This window comes from Phyllostomus discolor, chromosome 5, assembly GCF_004126475.2.
Source record: "Phyllostomus discolor isolate MPI-MPIP mPhyDis1 chromosome 5, mPhyDis1.pri.v3, whole genome shotgun sequence".
In the NCBI taxonomy this organism is placed as follows: domain Eukaryota; kingdom Metazoa; phylum Chordata; class Mammalia; order Chiroptera; family Phyllostomidae; genus Phyllostomus; species Phyllostomus discolor.
This window is the reverse complement of record NC_040907.2, coordinates 33574647-33597552: the sequence shown is the minus strand read 5'-3', so window position 1 is coordinate 33597552 and position 22906 is coordinate 33574647. Positions and strand designations below refer to the sequence as shown.

Below are 22906 nucleotides of genomic sequence, written 5' to 3'. Positions count from 1 at the left end.
TCTTTAAGTGACGGAGATGCTAGACCTTTGCCTGGGTGTCAGCTTGGCCCCCTCACCCTAAACAAGTAAGGCACTGAGAGCCTTCGCGCTGCACACTCAGACCTGTGCCATCCCTGAAACGATCCCGTCCCATGCAGACATGATAATGAACCCTCCCACCAGATGGAGAAATCTAGAATTGGTCTTGTTTTCCTAAGCCACATATCAGGTTTATATGCTCTGGGATTCTGTGACCCTGCCACTCTTTCTAGATATTCCCTGCCCTTACCTCCATTCCCTTGTCCTCAAATAGCAGATGGGAGTCCTACTATAAACCAGGCAGGACACCCAGAATCTGATTTTCAGGACCACCAAATACTTCCTGAGGTTCCTACTGCTGGCCCTAGTCAGAGGACCTGGGTGGGGCATCAGTGGAAATGGGGCCCAAAAATCCCAAGCCCACCTGAACTTTGAGCTTCAAAAATGGTCATTTTGGTGACCTGAGGCCATGCCCGCTCCAGCACTCTCCTTACCTTCCCAGCAGTTCAGCTGCCAAGCCCCCACCAAGCCTTTGGTCAAGCTTACCCAACTTACCACACTTGAGCTGATTTCTTCTGACTTTTTTGGTCCCGGAGCCTTTAACCTCCCTCTATTCCAATCCCTGAATGAATTCCTGGCCCCACTTGAAAGGCCTTTCAAACCGAGTGAAAGTAATCTTCTGCCCCAAGTGTGTTGACATCAAGACACCATGGGTACTTCCTTCCTGACCAGAAATGCCATCAGAGAGTCCAGTAAGAGCTTGGCTCACTGCCCTCATCAAGGTCTCCCCAACATCCGCTCCAAAAAACATAGTCGTCAGAAAACACACCCAAGAAAGTGTCAGGAAGCAACTAGTCATCTGAATTATTTACTGTCCCCTGGAACATGGCCAGACTAGATGCTGGTCATACACATGCTGGGAAAATATTTATGTGGGTCCTGATGGATGCTTGGCCAGGAAAGACTGCACGCTGTCATCTTTTCTTCCTGCTGCTAAGGCAAAGCAACACATGTCAGACTGCTCTTAGAACAGCCTGGCGGCAGGGGCCTGGCATGTCACTGGAGTGAAGTTAATGGCTGCAGCTCTTGGTTCTATTCCAGTGTCTGCCACCAGCTAATTCTACCCCTCACAGGGCCTCAGATCCTCCATCCATGGCATCATGGAGTGCATCAGATGAACTCAATGTTTCTGTGATCCTGTGAGATTATGACCCAGACAGAATCAGATCTATTTTCCAGATCTGCCAACATGATGCCATTGGCTCATCACAGAGCTATTTTTCTTGGCATCCTGGAAACGTTCCTGAAATTCCAACATCCTAGAGTTTCTCTTTCCACGGATCCAGTTTCTGTAATCAGATGAGAGAACTCCATCTGGAGGAGAAAGATCTGAGCCTAAAATAAAAAAGGTAAACTCAAAGAGGGCAAATTGAGTTCCAGGAGTGTTTATCATGCATCCAATATTTGCATAGCTTGATGGTGAGTCCATGGGGAAAGTGAAGTGGCCCCCTGTCTCATTCTTTAAGCCACGCTTAGTCCTAGTCCTGTCCTCTAAGAGCTCATGATAAATGGGGAGAGTGACCCACAAGGCTCATCTTATCCCCAAAAGGACCCTTGTGTTTCTTCCTATCTGTAAACTCCTGGACCCCCTCTTCAGTTCTGTAATTCTCTCCCTGTCTGTGATCATCTTGGGCTCCTTGCTGTGGGGAGTTTGGCCTCCCAGCTCCCCACACCCTGTGAATGACCTGATCTCCATTTCAGTGTTTATGGTTGCTCCTTTTGAAGACCCACCCAAAGTAACGAAGTCACAGGACTAATGGTCAGGAAACCTCAGAGATTTTTCATTGCCTGTACTTGAGGGTTCCTGCTTTCCTCTCCAAGAAGTTCAACGTTGTCTCAGCACCTCCTGCTGACCTCAGTTTCCCTCAGCCTTCCTTTTTCTCTTCAGACCCACCCCTCTCTAGGAAATTTCCACATTGCTGTCTGAAGGTACTATCTGGTGGCTGCAGTGGCCATTGAGAATTTGGAATGTAGAAACCTTATAGGCCAGGTGAGCACAATCAATGGCTATTTCATCAAGAGTTAATCAGGACAGGCAGCAGCAGATGGACCTGGTCTGAAGGACAACTCACTATGAACTTTCCTTTTCTCCATTCAGCAGACTCACTTACACCTATTAGATGCTGAACATTGTGCAAGGCATGACTGTGAGGGGATGTGCAAAATGCAGACAAAGCCCTGCTCTTTCTACCTGCCCTAGGTACCTGGCATCCTCAAACAAGGACCCATAATATGACCAGGACATCCGCTCAGCCTCTTCTACCTCATCCTATCATCACAGCCCTTCCTTTGTCATCTCCCTTGGTCTCAGAATCATGGCACCATAGGAGGTCAGAGCTAGAAGGGTCCTCTGAGACCAATCTAAGACATCTTAGTCAATCTGTGAAATCAGTAAGAAGGAACCTGTATGCTGTAGCCATTGTGACCAAGGATCACAGACTGCAAAATTCTGATAGTAGAATCATGTTCAATTACTGACAAAGAAACAGAGAGCCAGTGAGAGGCTGAACTGGGGCACAGATAGTAAGACTAACAGTCCTGAGTCAGGGCAAGATGTTCTACTATTCAGTGCAGACATCTCTTATCTTTCTCACAAAACCTTAAGAGGCAGGCTTTGTTAATATCCCTATTGCTCAAACAAAGAAACAGACTAGGAAAGACATAGTAACATCCCCAGTTATGCTGCTTTCAAGTGGTTGAGTATAGGTTCAGTCCCATTCTGCTCAATCCTAGAGACATTTTGTTTAGAACCCAGGAACTCAGTTGTTAAACACACATTACGCTGAGGAACCGATGACCAATGTTGTAATTAGCTATAAGAAGACCCATCCTCCTGGGGAGATGCATTTTAATATTCTTTCTTCATTCAACAACAACAAAAATAACTAAAACTCAAACGATATACCATAGTCCTATGGTAATGAGAGTACAACATGAAACCTGGGGGAAGCAACAACCAGCATCACCATAGGTTTGTAACAGGGAATCCAGAAGCCTTCTCAGGAGATGGGACAATTAAGTGGGGCCCTGAAAAATGAGTGGAAATTTGCCAAGAGAAAAGGTGTAAGGAGTGCAGATAAGCCAAGCTCAGTGGGTAGCAAAGGTCAGTTTTCAGCATCTGGGAAGCAGTTGATAGGTGGGAAGAGGCAAGAGATGCTGCTAAGGGGGAAGGTGCTGGCTTTGGGCAGAAGGGCCTTGAGGCAGGGGTTCCTGATTTCCTATTTAAGGCCCCAGGTATATATAAATTTTCAAAAAGAGAAGCAAAACCTTGTCAATGGAACAAGACACTGGGGATAAAGAATTATTACCTCTCAGGGATAGGAGCTCACAATATTAACAAAGATAATGACAGCTCACATGTGAATATCATCACAAATCTCAAAATAAAACTTCCAAGCCAAATAATTTATTCCTAATATCAGTCCTGAAAGTTAGATAACATTATCTCACTTGTCAAGAAGGAAAAAGCAAGGCCCAAAGTCATGCAGAGCAGATCCATCCCCTGCAAGTCCAGGGTGGTTGGTCAGGGCACACCTCTCTGGATGATCTGTTGGAGGGGAGCTTGCAAACTGAATCTGGATTTCTGTCCCTGGTGAAAGTCTGAACTAGCTACTGGACTGGACTGGATGAGACTCTCTGTGTCTCATCTAACTGAGATTGTAAAATTTTGAGACTCAGCAGCAGGCAGGCTGGCTGCCTCGTGGGGTTGCCGGTCTGAGCCGTGGGTGGTCAGGAATGTTTCAGGACTTCCTGGGCCCAGTGTTCCAGGTCGGAGTGTCTGGATTAATGATCCATCTCCAGACAGAGGGAGCCGGGGCCCTGACGCCAGGCACAGGGCATCGATTAGACTTTACACTATGAGCTTGCTTTCATCTGAGGCTCTCCGGGTGGGCTAGGGCCTAATAATTAACATTCTCTGAGCCCCACAACATGAGTGAGCATGAGGAAGGGAGAAAGAGTCCCTGAGCATGTCCCCATAAGTAGTGGAAGTGCCCCGCCATCCCCCTAAAAAACCCTGGGCCTGGCTGCTTGGCAGACAACCACATTTCCCCTGCTGACACTTCAATCCTGCCTGGAGTTTATGTAGTAAGTGGTTTGGGTCTCATCTTTGATTTTCACAACATTTCTATGGGAAACCAGTACTAGGATTACTATCTTCATTGTACACATGGAGAAACTGAGGCCCAGAGAAAGGCAGGACATCACCCAAGAGCAGAGGAATCAGGATTAGAACTCAGGTCTTCTGCTTCCCTGCCTGGCACCTTTCTAATGAAGAAGGCTGTCTCTTGCAGGGATATTTAGATCCTTCTGGCTCCTCAAGATGAGGGGAGGTAGGGAGGTGATATGATTTTCCATTTTATAAGAGAAAACATTATAGAGGTGCCCTGTTATTCATTCATGCATTGGTTCACCAAATACTTACTGAATACCTAGTATGTTCTAGCCTCTGTGCCAGGTGTTAAGGGTAGCAGAAAATAGTCCCTGACATTGAGGAGCTTATAGCCAGGTGAAAGGGGGCAGTGAGAAATGGGGCATGAGAGAGGTTTATATGCAAATACTAAGTTGAGTAAGGTGTCATGGTGCTTTACTAGTAGATCTGCTTAATAGTACAGAGCATTGTATTTTTTGTTTTATTTTTTAAATATTTTATTGATTATGCTGTTATAGTTATCCTGATTTTCCCCCTTCCCCCTCCTTCACCTAGCACTTCCCACTCCCTCAGGCAGCCCCCCACACCATTGTTCATGTCCATGGGTCATATGTATAAATTCTTTGGCTACTCCATTTCCTATGCTGTACTTTATACCCCCATGGCTATTCTGTAACTACCTATGTGTATTTCTTAATCCCCCCACTTCTTCACCCATTCCACACATCCCCCTCCCATCATTCAAAACACTTTCTATATCCATGATTCTGACTCTGTTCTTCTTGTTTGCTTAGTTTGTTTCTTAGATTCAAGTGTTGATAGGTATGTGTGTTTTTGCCATTTTATTGTTCAGAGTTTTGATATTCTTTTTCTTAGTAAGTCCCTTTAACATTTCATAAAATAATGGTTTGGCTATGATGAACTCCTTTATTTAGTTTTTTCTTGTATTGGAAGCTCTCTATCTGCCCTTATATTCTAAATGATAGCTTTGCTGGGTAAAGCAATCTTGATTATAGGTCCCTGCTATTTATAACTTTGAATACTTTTTGCTAGTCCCTTCTAGCCTGCAAAGTTTCTTTTGAGAAATCAGCTGACTCTCTTATGGGACTCCCCTGCAGGTAACTAACTGCTTTTCTCTTGCTGCTTTTCAGATTCTCTCTTTTTCTTTAACCTTTAGAATTTTGATTATGATGTATCTTGAGTGGGCCTCTTTGTACCCATCTTGTTTGGGACCCTTTGTGCTTCCCAGAGTTGCATGTCTATTTCCTTCACCAAATTAGGGAAGTTTTCTTTCATTATTTTTTCAAACACATTTCCAATCTCTTGCTCTTTCTCTTCTTCTGGCACCTATATAATGCAGATGTTGAACTTCTTGAAGTTGTCCCAGAAGCTGCTTATACTATCCTCATTTTTTTTGGATTCCTTTTTCTTCTTGTTTTGACTGGTTGTTTTTTGCTTCCTTATGTTCCAAATCATTGATCTGATTCTTGGCTTCATCCACTGTACTATCGTTTCCCTGTAAGTTGCTCTTTATTTTAATTAGTGAATCATTCATTTCTGACTGGGTCTTCTTTATGCTGTTGAGGTCCTCACTAAGTTCCTTGAACATGCTTATAAACAGTGTTTTGAACTCTGCATCTGATAGATTGCTTATTTTCATTTCACTTAGCTCTTTTTCTGGAGTTTTTATCTGTTCTTTCTTTTGGACCATGTTTCTTTGTCTCCTTATTTTGGCAGCCTCCCTGTGTTTCTTTCTATGTATTAAGTAGAGCTGCTTTGACTCCATGTCTTGGTTGTGTGGCTTAATGCAGTAGGCATCCTGTAGGGTCCAGTGATACAGCCTCCCCTATCACCCAAGCTGCGTACTTGAGGTGCACCCTTTGTGTGGGCTAAGCACACCCTCCTCTTGTATTTGAGTCTTGGTTGCTGTTGATAGATCAATGGAAGGGATTTACCCAAGCAAGTCAGCTGTAAGGATTGCCTGTTACCACTGACCACTAACCTTCACCCTCCTTGGAAGATCAGCTGTGCAGGAGTAGGGTGGTAGTGCTCCCAGGTGGCCTATACTTGTCCACTGGGTGCACTGGCCCTGGGGTTTCCCAGATAGTGCAGGCCAAGATTGGCCCTCATCTGTGTTTTTCCCAGGGCCACCAGTACAGAGCACTTTGGGCACAAGGTGCTAGGGAGGGCATGACCAAATCCATACAGGGCAGTGAAGTATAGGCAGGAGTGGAGATGTGATCAGAAAAGGCTTTGGGGGGCGGGGGAGATAACTCAAAAATTAAATCTTAAAGGAGGGCTAGGTGTCAATCAGGCAAATGTGAGGTAGAGGGAAGGTGTGTGAGGGTGGGATCAACCCCAGAGAAGGAAAGAGGTGATACAGACAAAGAGGGAGAGAGGCATGAAATAACTCAGTTAACTGAGAGCAATGGAGTTGGCTGCAGAGTAGGGTTTGTGTAACAGACTGTAGTAGATGAGCTTAGAGAAATCAACAAGGGACAGATCAAAAAGTCTTCCTAAGCCAAAGTGAGGGAAGGGGCTGACCTTTATTGTGAAGGATTCAAGCAAGGAGGCAACATGGTCAGAACTGCATTTTCAGGGGCTCCCTCCTGCTGTGGTGTTGAGGATGTACTGAAAACAAGAGAGATTGAAGTAAACACATCTGGGGGGCAAAAGTGATGGTAACCTGCTTTGATGGGTTTGTGGCCACAAAGGACACCAAAAACTCTAGTCTGGTCTGGAAAAGCCTATGTCCTGGGAACTTTCTCATATGAAAACATACTCTCCATGGTTGTAAACTTATGCCCAAGTTAATCGGTCTGGACCCATTCTGTGCTCCTCTGGTCTGAGAAAAACCACAGCATTTCTTTCTCTCTTCATATGGATTCCCCATACCCTTTACCCACTTCTGCAGGTACACATTTTCTCATAGTGCCTTCCCAACTGTCCAATCACTGCCATCGACACATGGCAGTGAATCACCACAACTTCATAGCCCTGTGCTTCAGTCCTTAGGTGATACCACATTATGTGGCCATTGCCATTTATTCAACATTGGGTATAGATTGAGTATCTAATATGTGCCAGGCACTGCTAGGCTCTCTGAAAGTGTCCTCTGCTCTTGCCTCAATGGACCTTTATGGATAAAATACAAATTCCTTAACACAGAATTTCAGGATCTTCTTAGACTTCCCAGCTGACCTCCACAGTCTCATTCTCCCCTCTCTCCCTCCAATACCCTGCACTTGTCACATGGAGCCACTTGATGTTCCTTAAATAGTCTACACAATTTTTTTTCAAATAGCAATATCTTTTTAAATTAAAATTCCAATACATACATACTCTAATTCAAATAATACCAAAGGTGGAAAGTAGAAAGTAAAAATTTGTCCTCTACCTCTCTCACTCACTATCTTGCAAATCCTATTCCCCAGAGATAAACACTGTTAACATTTGGGTAAATATCCTTCCAGGTTCTTTTAAAAACTTCTTATGTTATAGCATACCACCTTTTCCTGTCTTCCAAGACTCATTATAATGACTTACTCTTCCCTCCAAAAAGTTTGCTATGGCCCCACAGGAAAAATTAGGGGTCCAATGCTTATAATAAACATAGCATTTGCCATCCTATATTGAAATAATCTGTTCACATGGTGTGCCTCCATGAATTTGAGTCTGAGAATGTAATTTAAGATGAAAATGTCTATGAGGACAAGACTGTGACAGTCTTGGGCTCTACTGTATTTCCAGTGCCTTGCATATAGCAGGTGCTCAGTAAGTATCCACAGAGCACATGGTGGATGGATGGATGAGTATCTAAATGTGTGGATTGATAGCAGGTGAGAGCTCCTACAGCAATGCTCTGTAGGATGTAGGTAAGGATATCAAATTGGCACTCAGTAATGGAAAGGACCTCAGCTGGTCCTTTCCTTCTTGTTCTTATTTCTACCTGCTACGTAGACTTCTGTAAGTTCCTTGCCATCCCTAAGCTTCAATATCCCTACCTGGAACAGAACAGTGGAGCTGAGTAGTTCCCCAGAATCCTCCCCAACAGATGCTCCAGAATGTTCAGCTGGCCATGGCCCAGCACCCCTATTTTACACCTCTGTAATTACTCACCTGCATGCCTTTTATTATAGAGATTGGAGTGGGGGCAGGAGCTCATTAAATAAAGGGCAAAAGGAAATTGCTGGCTTGCCAAAATGACATTGTTGGCATTAACTAGATTAACTTCTGAAATGAAAAGCCCACAAAAGCAAAACCAAAACAGAAAAGGAGCCACGGCTTCCGCTGGGGGCTTCATGGTTCTCTGCTTCAGCCTGCCTGACCCCCAACCCAGCTGCCCAATCAATCCTCCCTGGGGAGGTCATAGCAGCCACTTTCCTGCCTTCACACAAGGCTTCATCTCAGCGATCCCAGGAAAATGGCAGTGGGCACTGAGCCCCAGACCAGGAGTTGGGATGGAGCTGCTGCCAAGCCCAATGCTGGTGCCAGCTGATGCTAAGATGCAACACAAGAGTCGGCAAGGGACTCAGACTAAGGCACTTGCTCAGCTCTCAGTGTTTACAATCATCAGAAGAGGTAGGCAGATACTGAGGGAGGCAGCCCCAGCCCTGCTCACCGGTCAGCCCTGCCTCAAAGGACAGGAAAGGATGGAGCTAACTGTCTAGTCTCACAAATAGACAACCATTCCTTATAAACATCCCAGAACATGTGAGGAAAAAAAACCTTCCTTCTCGGATGAACCTGGAATCTTCTCTTCCTCTCTAAAGAGGGTTGCTAAGGCAAGTCAGAGAACAGAAAAAACTGTAGAAAAGAAACCCATCTAGTCCATGCCTCCTCTAGGCCAGGTACTTTACATGTACTGTCTCTCTCATCTTCAGAAGAGTCTGGAGTACTCTGTTCCTCACCTGATAGACAACAAACTGAGGCTGAAAGAGGCTTACCCACATTCTCACTGCCAGGGACTATCAGAGCTAGGCTTTGCACTGAGGCCTTCCCAGATCTGAACCTCGGAGTTCTCTCTCCACACGTCTCTGCTCTCTAGGCCCTGCCCTTGCCCATAAGAAGCTTACTGTCTGGTTGTGCTATGGATCCAGTGATGCCACACTAGATTGTTAACCTTTTACTAGAAAGCATGAATCCTGTCATTCCTCTGAGCTGCTGGACACAAGAACTATGAAATTAATAGTCCAAACAGGATTTTTTACACCACCTATATTCTTTGTCCCCCTAACCAAGAAGCTTTTGTGATATCCTACTTTGGAAGGATGATATCCAATGACAGTATTCCAGGTACAGGACAGAAGAGATTCTTTTAGGTAGGAGAACATTTCAGCACCCCTCAAACCTCATCCAGCTGTATATGAGCCCATACTTGGGCCTGGAGTCCACCAACACTCTCATGGGTCAGTCCTGGTCAGGATCACCAGATGCCAGACTAGGTCACTGGGTATTAATCATTGCCAAGGGGGAAGTTAAACTGAAAGCCAGTTCATTAAAGATTAAGCTCCATCTCTGTAGCCCTCAGGGAAAGGGAGCTTTGGATAGAGAGCAAGGTCCTGTTCCAGGAGGTTAGCTGCTGTGAAAGTCTTCCCAGAGAGCCTATGGTGAGGGGCTAGGGGGCCTGGGTTCTAGTCCTGGCTCTTCTCTCTACCTGTTAGGGCACTTCAAAGGACACTTCCCCATTCTGAGCTCCTGTTCCTCCTTTAATACTAGAAAACATTCCCTTGGCTCTTTGTGGTCCTCTAGCATATGTTCCCCTAAGAATAGTCTATACGTGCTTGTTTTTCTCAGTCTGTGTTAGCTCTGTACATGCAGGTTGTCCAGTGTAGGTTCACGTACAGTTAGTTCTTCATGGCAAGGGAAAACTGGCAACCACACAACTCCACCATGGGGCCTGGAGCTCCGGGACTCGCATCTCTTCTCCTTGCTTCCACACTAGCCAGATTGCACCTCTGACCCCAGAATATGCCATCTTTGCAATGTGACAGAATTCCCCACTTGACCAAACAATGTTTGGTACCTCCCTTTGAATCATCCTATCCTAATGGGATTTACTAAACCAAAGCTTTGCACAAGACCTTCACAAATTTTGATTCAATGCCAAAGCAATTCCACAACATATAAATACCAGTTAATAAACATATACTTAATCATTTTGTACCCTATACTACGCAGTGTGATGGAGTTGAGGCTCCAGTCGTAGTTCTAAATGGAAATGGCACCATATGCATCCTGCTTTACAACCAGAGATTTCCATTAAGGTGGGGAATCTGAAGACAATAGTGGTGAACAATAATACATTTTTTAATACTAGGGTAATAAGATGAGGAAAGTAGGTGGGGTTGGTAACTCCTCTCTTTTATCTGCCCTCTTTTCTCTCCTCTCTTTTTCTGCCTCTCTTAAACAGGCTCTCCAAGAAATAAAACTAATCACTTTCCTATCCATAGGTGGCAGCACTGATCCCTTTCACCCCACCAAAGAGGAACCTTGATTTTCACTTGAGAACAAGTGCTGCAGAGAACAGGGTAATGCAAGGATAAAATAAGAGAAACTGGCTTCAGAACACATAGCCTCACACATTGCAGATGTGGGCACATCTGGTGAATTTACAAACTTTCCAAAGCCTCACTCCACTTGTAAAATAGCCTCTTCAGAACTTTAGCAAGATACCCCAGATCACCAATAAGTTTCTAAAGAACCATTGCAAAGAGTCCATAAAACTCTAGGAAGATTCCTCCAGAAGTCCACCAGAACCCTCAGTGGAAAACCCTTGAGTGGGAGAACAATAGATAGTCAGCCAGCAGACAACACATTGGCCCCCTCAGCCTGGCTGCACCAGCCCTGAGGGCCTCACTCTCGGGGTTGCTTTCACCAGGCATTGCCCAAATTTCATATTTTTTGAGTGCACACTATGTGCCGGGCAGGTTGTTAAGCACATTAGCACATTACAGGTACTGTGTCATTTAGTCCTCATAGAAGTGACAGGCCCTCCTACAACCCCACTTTACCAAAATGAAACAGTGGATCCAAGAGATTAACTTTCCAGAATATCCAACCACCACCTTATTGTCAAATGGGGAAACTGAAGTGAGAGGAAGAGTCATGTTCAATGGCAAATGGCACAATACTGACAGAGCAGGACGAGGACCCTGTGCACACCTTCCATGAAAAGCTCACCAAAGCAGTGTGACAGCACAGGACTGACATGGGGTTGTAGGGGCAGAAATGGGGCCATAGCTCAGGACACATTGCATGCTTTCTCTGATGTCAAGAACTTCTCAGACCTAATGCGGGCTCTGCTCTGAACAACGTGTGGCCTCAGGCAAGTTCCTTCACCTTCCTGAGCATGTAGGTCCACTGCAAATGGATGAAGAGTATCTAACAAGATAGTGGCAAGGAAAAAAAAAAGGCTTTTAAAAAGTATAAAAGCTCTCTTGGAGGTATTATTAATTATTATTATTATCATCATTATCTTTCATGGTTATTAATGACCTGTTACCTGTGAGGGATCTGTCATCCAGGAATTTCTTTAAGCCCTTCTTGAACCTGTTTATATTTCCAGTCGGCAGAACCTTTCTTGCTTTTGATCCTCTGCTCCCAGCCTGGGGAGCTGCAGGCAAACTCCCCTGCCTAGCTGCCTGGGTTTGAAGGGCCTTTCTCAGTCTCTTTTGTGGATTCCATCAAGGCCAATTGAATTCCGTGCAAAATAGCCTCCCTTTCTCCTGCAAAACCCATTTGTATTCCCAGGTCTGTGTTAAGGACCTCAGGAGGAAGGGGAGAGGAAGATTGAGGCTGTGCCTTCTCAAATTGTTTCTCTCAACCCCAGAATCCCCAAGCAGGGTGGGGACATAGGACTCCCTCTTAAATGCCTGAATCCGGGCTGAGAACAAGGTCCACACCTCACAGTCCCAGAGACCATACAAGGACCAGGGTACCACTTGCTCTCAAAACCCATTTTTCTCTTCATACCAGAGGCAAAAGACTGGACACCCCTTCTCAAAGACCGCATAAGCCAAAAAACAAAATGAGCTCAGCCAACTTTGACACCTACTTTGGGATGAGCTCTGCAGATTCCAAGTTGAATAAGACATGGCATGTCTTATTCAAGACATATCCTGCCCTCAAGAAGTTCACAGTTTGATAGGTGCAACCAAGGCATGAACAATCATCTTGGAAGGCAAGATTAGCTGAATGTCTGAATAGAAGAGTCAAGAAAAGCAGTTTAGAGGATGGCCTAACTAGACTTTCCTGGGACAATCAGGAAAGCTTTAATTACAAAGGGATATTTGAACTGGGTGCTAAAGGATGCATAGAAGTTTGCCAGGTAAGTGAAGAGCACAAGGGAGGAATTTCTAGAGCAGAGACAGCATGAACACATAGTGCTCAGTCAACAGAGATGGACTTCTCAGAAGACATGGGGGTCCACTAGGGTGAGAACTTCTGGGTACATACTTCTTCCTGTCATGGAGACTGACAAATGACCTCCTTTCCTGACCTTCAGAAGAGAGCCCTGTTGGCAATTGAGCTTTGGGCCCCATAGTAGAACTCCTTGTCTTCCCTTTGGAAAAGACTTTGAATTTCTTGGGGTGTGAAGAATGCAGAAACTGGGCATCAGTGTAGCCCCAACCTCAAGCCAGCATTGAATTTTTATCAATGCTGTGGGTTGCAGAACATTTCAGTTGAGGATGGCTTCCCAAACATGTCCCACCCCTTTACCTTACCTACCCCTTTGCTGCAGATGAGGAAACTGGAGAGAGGAGCCCCTTCCTCACCAGCAGGGAAGAGGGGTGCGAGTGGAACCCAGGCCTCCTTCTTCCCCTCTTCCCTCTGCTCATGAAATGGGGTAAAACTCACCCAATTCAGCTGGAGGAAAGCTCCAGGCAAATTGGAGGTGATTATAACAGTAGCAAATTATACTCCATGAGCTAATTAGGAAGGGATTGGGGCCCTCAGCCTTAATTAATATCTAGTCCCTAACAACTTAATCCTGGGTGAGATCATAGCAGGGATCTCCCTCAAATGCCGACATTCTTTCCTCCAACAAATCACCTATATAAATACATATATTTTAATAGCAACAATTATAAAGTTCTCTGCCAACTTATGGGGCTGTTTAACATTCCTGGGTTGAGGCCGCAGTATTTTTTCCCCAGTCTCCTCCCTTCCCACAACCAAAGCCTAATGAATAGTAACTCTTTTGTGGCTCTGCGTCCTATTTAACCAATATCTCCTACCCAATGGGTCTTCACAGGGAGTTAATAAGCAGTCTGGGAGCACCGCCTGAGGAGGTCCACAAACCTAATCATTAACTGCAAGGCCTAATCAGCATCTGCTTCCCACCCAGGGGCCCCCACAGCTACACAGCCTTGGTCCCCCCAGTAATGGATGGAAAATCGGTGATTTCCTGACAGTTAGCAACCAATTTTCCACCAATTAGAAGAGAGATGGTGGTCTCTGGAGGAAGCTGGATGGCTCCACTGCACAAAGCTGGGAGGAAGAGTGATCCTAGAAGCACCAAGGGCCAAAACCTGGGGAGGCAAGGGGCTTGGGGGAGGGCATCCCAGTCCCCAAGCCCCTCCCCACCTCCACTCTCCCCAAGTCAGCCTTAGCTTGTATCAGTGGAAGGCAACTTCAGGGCACAGAGGCTGCACTGGCCCTTCCATTGGAGCTCTTCTCCCTCAGTGACCCTGACATACAATAAACCTGCCACTTGGTCCTGCAGGGCCAGCCAACATGGGCTTCTCCTGATTCTCTGTGCCCAGGACAGTACAGAAATTCCTCCAAGGCAATTGGTGTGGAGGCTTAATGAGCTTGAGCTCTGGAGTTGGACAGTTGTGCCTTGAAATCTTGAATTTATGTGTTTTCAGTGTGACCTTGGGCAAAACATGTCAGTTCCCTGGACCTCAGTTTTCTCATTTGTAAAATGGGGTTAGTCAGAGCACCTACCTGGTAGGACAGTTATGAGGATTAAATGAGATAATGTGGGCAAAGCACATTATATCACACATTGTATTATTTCATAAAGTGGTACTGTTATTATTCTCACTATTGCTGTTTTTATGACTATTATTAATCAATATTAATAACAATGCTGTCAGGTATGTGCTAAATACTATGAGAACCAGCACCTTAGACATCTTTGGACATTTAAACTTGGAGTTTGCTGGCCCTGCCTCTCATTATCTGTCTCCTGGATTACAGCCACAGTCACCTCCCATCTGGCCTCACACTTCAGCTCAGCCGGCACACCTGCACCAAAGTGATCTTCCTAAAATACAGATTTGACTCTGCCCACACCACTGGCTGGAATAAGACCCTGTAGTAGCTTTTATAGCACAAACTCCTTACCTGTGCCTCTTAAGGCCTGAGCCATGTCTTCCCTGCAAACCACTCAGATTCATCTCTCAGCACACCTGGCTCTATTTCTTATCATCCTGAAATGGAAATTTTCTGTAATGGCCAGTCCTTTAGCATCAGACCCCCTCTTGGGATGCATGTGAGGATTCAGTGACATTAACAAAAAGAAGAAAGGTACCACCTCACTCCCATTAACATGGCTGTTATCAACAAGACAAGTAATAAGAAATGTTACAGAGGCTGTGGAGAAAAGGGAACCCTCATTCCCTGCTGGTGAGAATGTAGACTGGTGCAGCCACTACGGAAGACAGTCTGGTGGTTCCTCAGAAAATTACGAATAGTTACCGTATGACCCAGCAATCCTTCTCCTGGGTACCTACCCCCAAAACTCAAGAACATGTATTCACAAAGATATATGCACTCTATGTTCATTGCAGGATCATTCACGGTGGCCAAGATATGGAGACAACCAAAGTGTCTTTGACAGAAGATTGGATGAAGAAGATGTGGTACATATACACAGTGGACTACTACTCAGCCATAAGAAAAGATGAAACACTGTCATTTATGACTCATGGATGGACCTTGAGAATATTATGCTAAGTGAAATAAACCAGTCAGAAAAACCTAAAAACCATGTAATTTCACTCATATGTGGGATATAAAACTGAAGCTCATGGACACAGACAGTAATGTGGTGGTTGCCAGAGGGAAAGGGGTAGGGGTTGAAGGGGAGCCTAATATATGGTGATGACAGATGGTTTGACTTTGGGTGGTGGGCACACAGTATAGTATAAAGATCTAGTATCATAGAAATTACACTTGAAACCTATATGATCCTATTAACCAATATCATCCCAATACATTTAATAGAAGCTTTTATAAAGAAAGAGCTTTGCACATAGTAGGTGCACAGGAAATGTGGCTCTCCCTGCTCCCGGGCTCCAGCACAATGCCAAAAAGAGGTACCATAATGTTGCTGACAGGCTTTGAGTCATAAAAGAGACAAAGTCACCCTCAACCTTACTTTAGCATTTCCTGGACTGGATTGTACTCTAAATTCTCGGATAATTGGCCATTCTCATCTGGTAATTGTTACTGAATCAGACACCATGTCTCCTTCCTCAAGGAGCTCAGTCTGTGGGGAAGAAAATAACAAGTGGATATTTAATGAGTACTTACTCTATGCCAGGCACTCTGCTGAGAAACTTTACATGGATTATCTCATGAGATTATCTAATTTGATCTTCATAAGAGCTTCAGGAGTAAGATGAACATATAATTTATCATATAAACCAAGACACTTCTGGAGTGTAAGGGGGCACTATTAATAATTACATGGGGGCAATAGGCATAAACCTGGCTGCCCCAGGCACAGCAGGACAGATGGGTGCCCTGTCTCTGAGGCACATATCCTTATTTTAGAAACAAGGGCACGAGGCAGGAAACATCCAAACAGACAATTGAGAGGCCGTGGAAACCTGGAGGAAGGTTAAGGATTACACCTATACTTACATCCCTTTTGAGAGCAGAGTTCAAACCAGGATCTCTGACTCCAACCCCACACACACAAATAGTTAAGATGCAGGTGAAACAGAAGGTTTCCTGGGAGAAGAAGGGAGAGACATGACTCCAGGCTGGAAATTGAAGAAGGAAGAGGGGCAGCAAAAGCGAAGGGCTGCCAGCCAGAGGCACTTGAGCTGAAGGTGGTGGGCATTCCAAGGCAGCCTGGAAAGGTGCCCAGGAGGCAACATGAAGGAGTGAATCGGTGGGGTTGAGGGGGAGGGAGGTGCTTGAAGAACAGCAAAGAACTGGAATCTAGGCAGGTAACGATGCAGGTGAGAGGGAGGTAAGTTAGAGACAGGGTCATTGACACAGACCAGGATGATCCCAGAGACTGCAGGAAACAAGAAAGAAAGAAGGTTGCTTGGGCTCAGCTGGTCTCCTTCAGACACTTGGTGCCCCATCCTCTGTCATGGGACACATTACCCTGCAGTCCTCTATAACCTTCAGATTCTCTCCCTTCCCAAGCATACCTTTCATCCACCTGCCTCTTCCAAGGCAGGCTAGAAAGCCCTGGGCCTCAAGTCCCCCTCAGAGAAGTAAATGCCCCCCCTTCCTTGGGCTGATGTTTTGAGTTCTCCACATTTGGGCAAGGTGGGGTAGTAACCTGGCCATAGTCACTTGGCAGAGCTGGAGCTCAAACAGCATCTACTTCTCTTAGTCTTTACTTGTTTCTCAGACCCCCAGTGCCCACCCCTGCTTTCCACCACTGTCAGTCTTACCCATCTGAGCTTCCAGCTCCTATTTATTTTATAGGACTCAGTAGCCATAACGTTGCTTAAAAAGAAGTTCCTAAGGCCAGAGGCACATGGTAGGGTGCAGAGCTGCTGATTTGGCACCTCAGGCAGCCCCTCAATTCTCAGCTCTGGAATTGAGAAGGTTATCTCATGTCCATCCTGGAAGAGACTCCTAGGTGCAGAGTCTGACCTGTAGGCTCAGGTCTGAGGAGGTAACACTATTGCTGGAACAAAAGGAGTCCCACACCCACAAAGGCCAGGCTTGAGGAGTACCTCGGTGTACCCCTGCTTCCCACACCTTTTCCAGCTGCACAGGCAGCTCAGTATCCATACAGCTCTGCCTTCCTCAGTGCTTGGAGATCCCTGTACCAGGCTGTCTGGTCCCACTCACCCTGACTGAGTACAAGCTCAGGGTTTACTGCTAGCAGTGACAATACATGTGGCTAATGGCAGCTTTGCTTCAGTCTCACCCTTCTGAGCCACCTCCACAGCTTTGCCAGAGGGATGTCTAATAAGTCTAATCATGTCACTCAATAGCTTCCCATCACTAACAAGAAAAATGTTTGAGCATCTTCACATACAGCCCCAGGGGACCCTCCAGACCCAGGCCCTGCCCACCTCTGCAAATTTACCTCCCTCCAGTCCCCACAATCACCCATGCACCTTCATTCAATCACTTACTCATTTAGCAAATATGTGTTAACGGCCTTCATTTTAAGCCCATTGCTGGGTACTAAGAATCATTTCTTAAAAAGATTCTAACATCTAATCCAATGTGTGTAGGGATTGTGGGGAGGAGGTCCCATAGCACCAAGCAATTCTCTGATACTAGCTGGGGTCCTAAAATGCAACTCAGTTCTGATACCATCTACCAGGCGATAGAATCAGATTCCACAGACTAAGGGCTCAGGCCCACAAGCCTGTGCTCCCTACCCTGTGCTCCTGACCCACTGGTTATAAACCAGAGGTCCCCACAACCCCCTCCTTGGGTTTAATTAATTTGCTAAAGTGGCTCATAGAACTCAGGAAACCTGTTTACTCACTAGATTACCAGTTTATTACAAAGGATATTAAAGGATATGAAAACAACCAGCTGAAGAGATGCTTAGGGTGAGGCATGGGGAAGGGGTGTAGAGCTTCAATGCCTTCTCCAGGTGCATCACTCTCCCAGCACTTCCACATGCTCATCAACTTGGTGATGCTCATCAACCTGAAAGCTCTCCAAATCCCATCCTTTTGGGTTTTTAGGGAGGCTTCATGCCATAGGCATGAGTGATGGAATCATTGGCTATTGGTGATGATTCAACCTTCAGCCCCTCTCTCTTCCAGGGAAATCAGGGGGTGGGACTGAAAGTACCAATCCTCCATTTTTGGTCTGTGCCCCCATCAACCAGCCCCCATCCTAAGGGCTTTCCAAAAGGCACCTCATTAACATTAACATTGTGGTGGGAAAGAGCTTGTTATGAGTAACAAGACTTCCATTTCACCTTTACATCTCCGAACTGATTACAGGAACTGAGAACAAGTGACCAACACATTATAATGCAGGATGCTCCCATTGCTCTTATTGCTTAGGAAATTCCAAGGGTTTGGGGATATGTGAGCCAGGGACTGTGATCACCAAATACATATTTCTTACAAATCACATCATTGCATTCCCATTCTCCAACATCCCCATGCTGTGTGGGCCTCCCCTTCCAGCCTCTCCTACCCAATATACTCCTGTTCATCTTCCAGGACCCAGAGCTGGAGCCCGCATGCCCACCTTCCTCCAGGTTCCTGCAGCCTCTCAACCAATCGTCTGTTTGGATGTTTCCTGCACAAGACTAGAGTTCCTCAAGAAAAGGGTTTGTGTTTGAGTCAGTTCTGTGCCTTTTGCTACAAAGTAAATGTGCTGCCCTCCCCAGTTTCTATATCCCTGAACCTACATTTTTTATTTCATCACCCACTCCACCACCTCCTTGCCTGCTGCTAGACCTTAGGACACTTGTGTGTGCATCAGAAAAAGGAGCCTCCTCTGATTGGATGCAGCCCCATGCCAGGTATATGTCCTATGAGCAGAGCACAGGCTGGATCTTGACCCCAGCTTGCCCCTCAACCAGGCACTCTTGTGCAGAGCACACCCACACAGTCATATGAATCCTTCTCAACCCCCCACCAAGATGCCTAGCCAGTGCTATTTTCAACTCTCAGCCACACCAGCATCAGGGGCTAATGGGCCTCACACCTACAGACTGTTAGCTTCTTCTAAAAGGAAATGAGTGTGGAAAATTATGAAACAATCATGGGAATTGTGGGTGTTCTGCACACCGGCTGGAAGGTCCTGCTGCAGGTGCATCATGTCAGTGGATGCCGCACACAGTGAGGGCTATGCCAGTCTCCCATCAGAAGCGCTTTCAGCCATCTCGCTTCCTTTCTTCTCCCTCTTCAGTTGTTGAGTTCTTAACTTCTGAGATCCAGCCTCAAAGCTCCCTTCCCATTTTTTACATACTTGTACACTCAAAGGTGTGCATGCACACACACCCACATGCTCAATCCCATCATTATTCAATGAAATGGGCTCTAGGAGTTGAGATCCAGAGAAGCTGAAAGAGCCAGAAAGAGCATGGCTCTGGACCAAGTTAAAAGACAAGGGAGGGTGACAGAAGTCCCTCTGAGCCCTGCCACGGTCAGGCTCACCCCTTGTTCACTCTGGAATATTAGGTGGTGGGACTTGATTAGACCAACGTAGCCTACCAGTGACGCGATGGAAAGCCTTGTTCTGAGAGAAAACAGCTTGAAGAGCAGGCAGTGGGTAGACCCACATCCCCCTCTCTCCTGACCTTTCAGGGCTGTCATGGGAAGGGGAAGCAGACACACTCTGGTGACCCAAAGAGAAGAGTCAGGACAGGACCAATAGGGGCTGATGAAGTGGGCAGATCTGTACTCAGCATTAACCCCCCAGGAGGCTACTATCCAACGTACTAGACTCACAGTCATGGGGATATGGGAGCAGACACTGGATGGTCAGTGTCAGTTTCACCTTGAAGACCTTAGGATGTGAATATCATTTTGTTTCATAGTCTAGGATTCTATGGATCTAACACTCCACATGCTAATTGTTATTTCATTCTATTAGTATACGGGTGGCAAACACAAGGCCCAAGGGCCGAATCCGGCCCTCCACCTTGTTTTATCCCGCCCAGCACTTTATTTCTACCCAGTGGCAGTGCCAAGCTCTTGCTTAACTGGTAAGGAGTAGTTACATTTATACAGTCCTAAAGTTACATTCAAGTCTTTGAAAGCAACCACGAGGCTGATGTGGCCCCTGGTGAAAATGAGTTTGATGCCCTTGCATTATCTTAAGATTTCTTAAACTCAGTGAGTTAAAAAAAAAAAAAAGAAGCTAAGACTTTATTATTCCCAGACTCTGGAACCTAAGAAACTTAGAATTATAAGATTACCTATGAGACATGGTCATTTGTGTAGATTTCTTTTAAAGATGTGGTGAGCACATGCTTTGCAACAGCTACTCTCTTAGGCACTTTACATGTATTATTTAATTCAACAGTGCATAATTTACAGGTGCCTTATGTTATGTACTATTGTTATTCCTACCTTTCAGATGAGAAACTAAGGCCAGAGAGGCTGAATGATTTACCTTAGGTCACACAGGTGGTATACAGTGGTCCTACTGAAACCTAGAATCAGTATTCTTAACCATGTCCTAGTTAGTGCCTTCCTGTTTTATAAAAGGAGTATATCCAGGTGGATGGAGATGCACTGGCCCAGAGCTGAGTTATGGGTCCTTCTGAATTCCTGCTCAGCCCAACTCCACCTCGGGCTGGGGGAGCTGTGCCTCTCCCTCTTCCCACCTTTTCAAGGAGTGTTCCCTCCACAATCCCAGGTCTTGAATTCCCCAGGCAAAGCCAGCCACGTTCTATGGGCTGGGGTCCAAGTTTACTTAAGAAGAGGAAAATGTTATTATGGAAATTACAACAGCATTAAGAAACAGAGCGTCGCTGTATCAATCCAGGACCACAAGAATGCTCATCAACTTAATAGCTTCCTGTTGGAAACCTTGTGAGCTACGCCTGAAGCTGGCAGGCATCAGGGCACCGGAGTGAGGCCAAGTAACTGGGTGACACTGTCCCCCCACCCCCTGACCTTGGGATGAGTAGTGGAGCCCACTAAGGGGACTACAGGGAACCCCTCCCTGAATCTTCATGCCCAGCAACCCCGAACAAGACAGCAGCTCAGTTTCCCGTTCTCAAAAGAGGAGCCATGGTGGGGGGGGGGGGGGGGCGGTTCCTCTTTTGGGGCGCAACCTTGGGAGGTTGCTCACACATGTACGCATGTGCATGTCTCTGGTGGTGCTCGAGGGGAGAGGTCTGGAGCTCCTCCTCCCGCCCATCCCATTCCACACCCTCAGCCTAACTCATGTACAAACACGGTTGCGGATCCTTAGACCTTCTCCCAGACCCAATGCGGAGGGTCTGAATCTAAGTCCTTGATAAGGAGAGGGCTTTAGGGAAGCGGCTCCTTTCTTTACCTCCTAAGACTAAGGAGAGAGAAAGCGGGGCTTTAACTCTTTCTCTCTCTCCCTCTTTTTTTTTTTTTTTTTTTTTTTAAGAAAGAAGAAAAGAAAACCATTAAAATGAAATTCCTGGAGCTGGGAGCAGCCAGGAGTCTGGCACGTGTCTCCTCCTGGGTAATTATCTGGCATTTAGCACCCCTCTTCCCAGCACTTGTAATTAGCAGGGAAATTAAGATGCTGTCATTCTACCTCCCAGCCTCTCTCTGCTACACCCAGAGGCCTGGGGAGAGGGTCACTGCGGTGGGGGAGGGGATCATTGCGGAAAGGCTTGAGACTAGATGTCAGGAAGGGCTTCCAGCCGAGAAGGGACTTTGACAGAGAGCAGGGGAGGGTCCTCTGGGGAGCACTTTGATGTCTCTAGCCCCAGCCATCTCTCCTCTCTCTGAATTCCTGGAGGACAAGCATGCTGGGCCACACCCCGTCCCATGGGATGATATCTTGGCTTTGATGAAGCAGCTGTGTTCCAGCGGGGTCTCACTGCATGCACCAAAGTAGTCATGGAGGCCTCTTGGGTACCTGCCTCTGGGCTGGACCCTGAAGACAGAGGTAGGTCAGACCCACCTGTAACTGCAGGTGCTGTTCAGGAAAAAAAAATGGGGGACGGGCATTCGGAGGTATAAACATAACACAAGGTTGAAAGTCTTGAGGGCCAAGGGAGATGGGACCAGCTACATAATTTGGAGGGGCCTAGTGAAAAATAAAAATTATTGAAATTATGAATAGTTTTGAGACAGTAACAGCAGATTAAACCAACTGTGGAACTCCAAAGGGTGGGGCCCTGTGTGACCACCCAGGCTGCACATGCATGGAGCCAGCCCTAGACAGGTGTTGCCTGCTCACTCTGGAGGGAGGGCAGGTATGTCTTGCCACTTAAGGAAGAATTCTTGGAGAAAGCAGCATTTGAATTGGGCTAGCTCAGTGCTGTTTAACAGATAATGTTCCCATTGCCAATCTGGCCAGCTTTCTAATCAGCCAGGACCCTACTCTATGCTCCCTCCTCCAAGAAGCCTTCGCTACTAACCCCAGGCTGAGTTAGGACCCTCTGGACTCTCACAGCCCCACTCCTCCACCCCCTCAACCCTCTGCTTCTCTAGAACACCTATTTCACTCCACTACAGACAACCTGCTTAAGAAGCTGCCTCTCCCACAAGCCTGTGAGCTCTCTGAGGACAAAGTCTGTGTCTCATTCCTGTCTGCATTCTTCATATCCCATGGAAGGCCTGGACAAGGCAGGTCCTCAACAGAGGTTGACTGATTGAGGGATGAACACCCCAGAGGGAGCAGCTTGGGCAAAGGCCTTTGAGTGGGTTCAGGGAACACAAGGGTGAATATTTGCCTGTGAGGCTAAAAAGTAAAATGGAGATTGGATGAGGAAGACCCTAAATGGCAAGCCAAGCACAGGATACTCTCTAGGAATGTTTGAGCTTTTACAGACTGATC

The 22906-nt window shown here is 46.2% G+C and overlaps 1 long non-coding RNA gene across 1 annotated transcript; it reads left to right on the top strand.

Annotated features, from left to right (window-relative positions):
- Window positions 1-4048: 4048 nt before the first annotated feature.
- On the top strand, window positions 4049-13769 carry LOC118500616. Its single transcript, XR_004903191.1, has 3 exons — window positions 4049-4164; window positions 10681-10741; window positions 13578-13769. It is a non-coding gene; the product is annotated as an uncharacterized LOC118500616 (long non-coding RNA).
- The last annotated feature ends 9137 nt before the right edge of the window (window positions 13770-22906 follow it).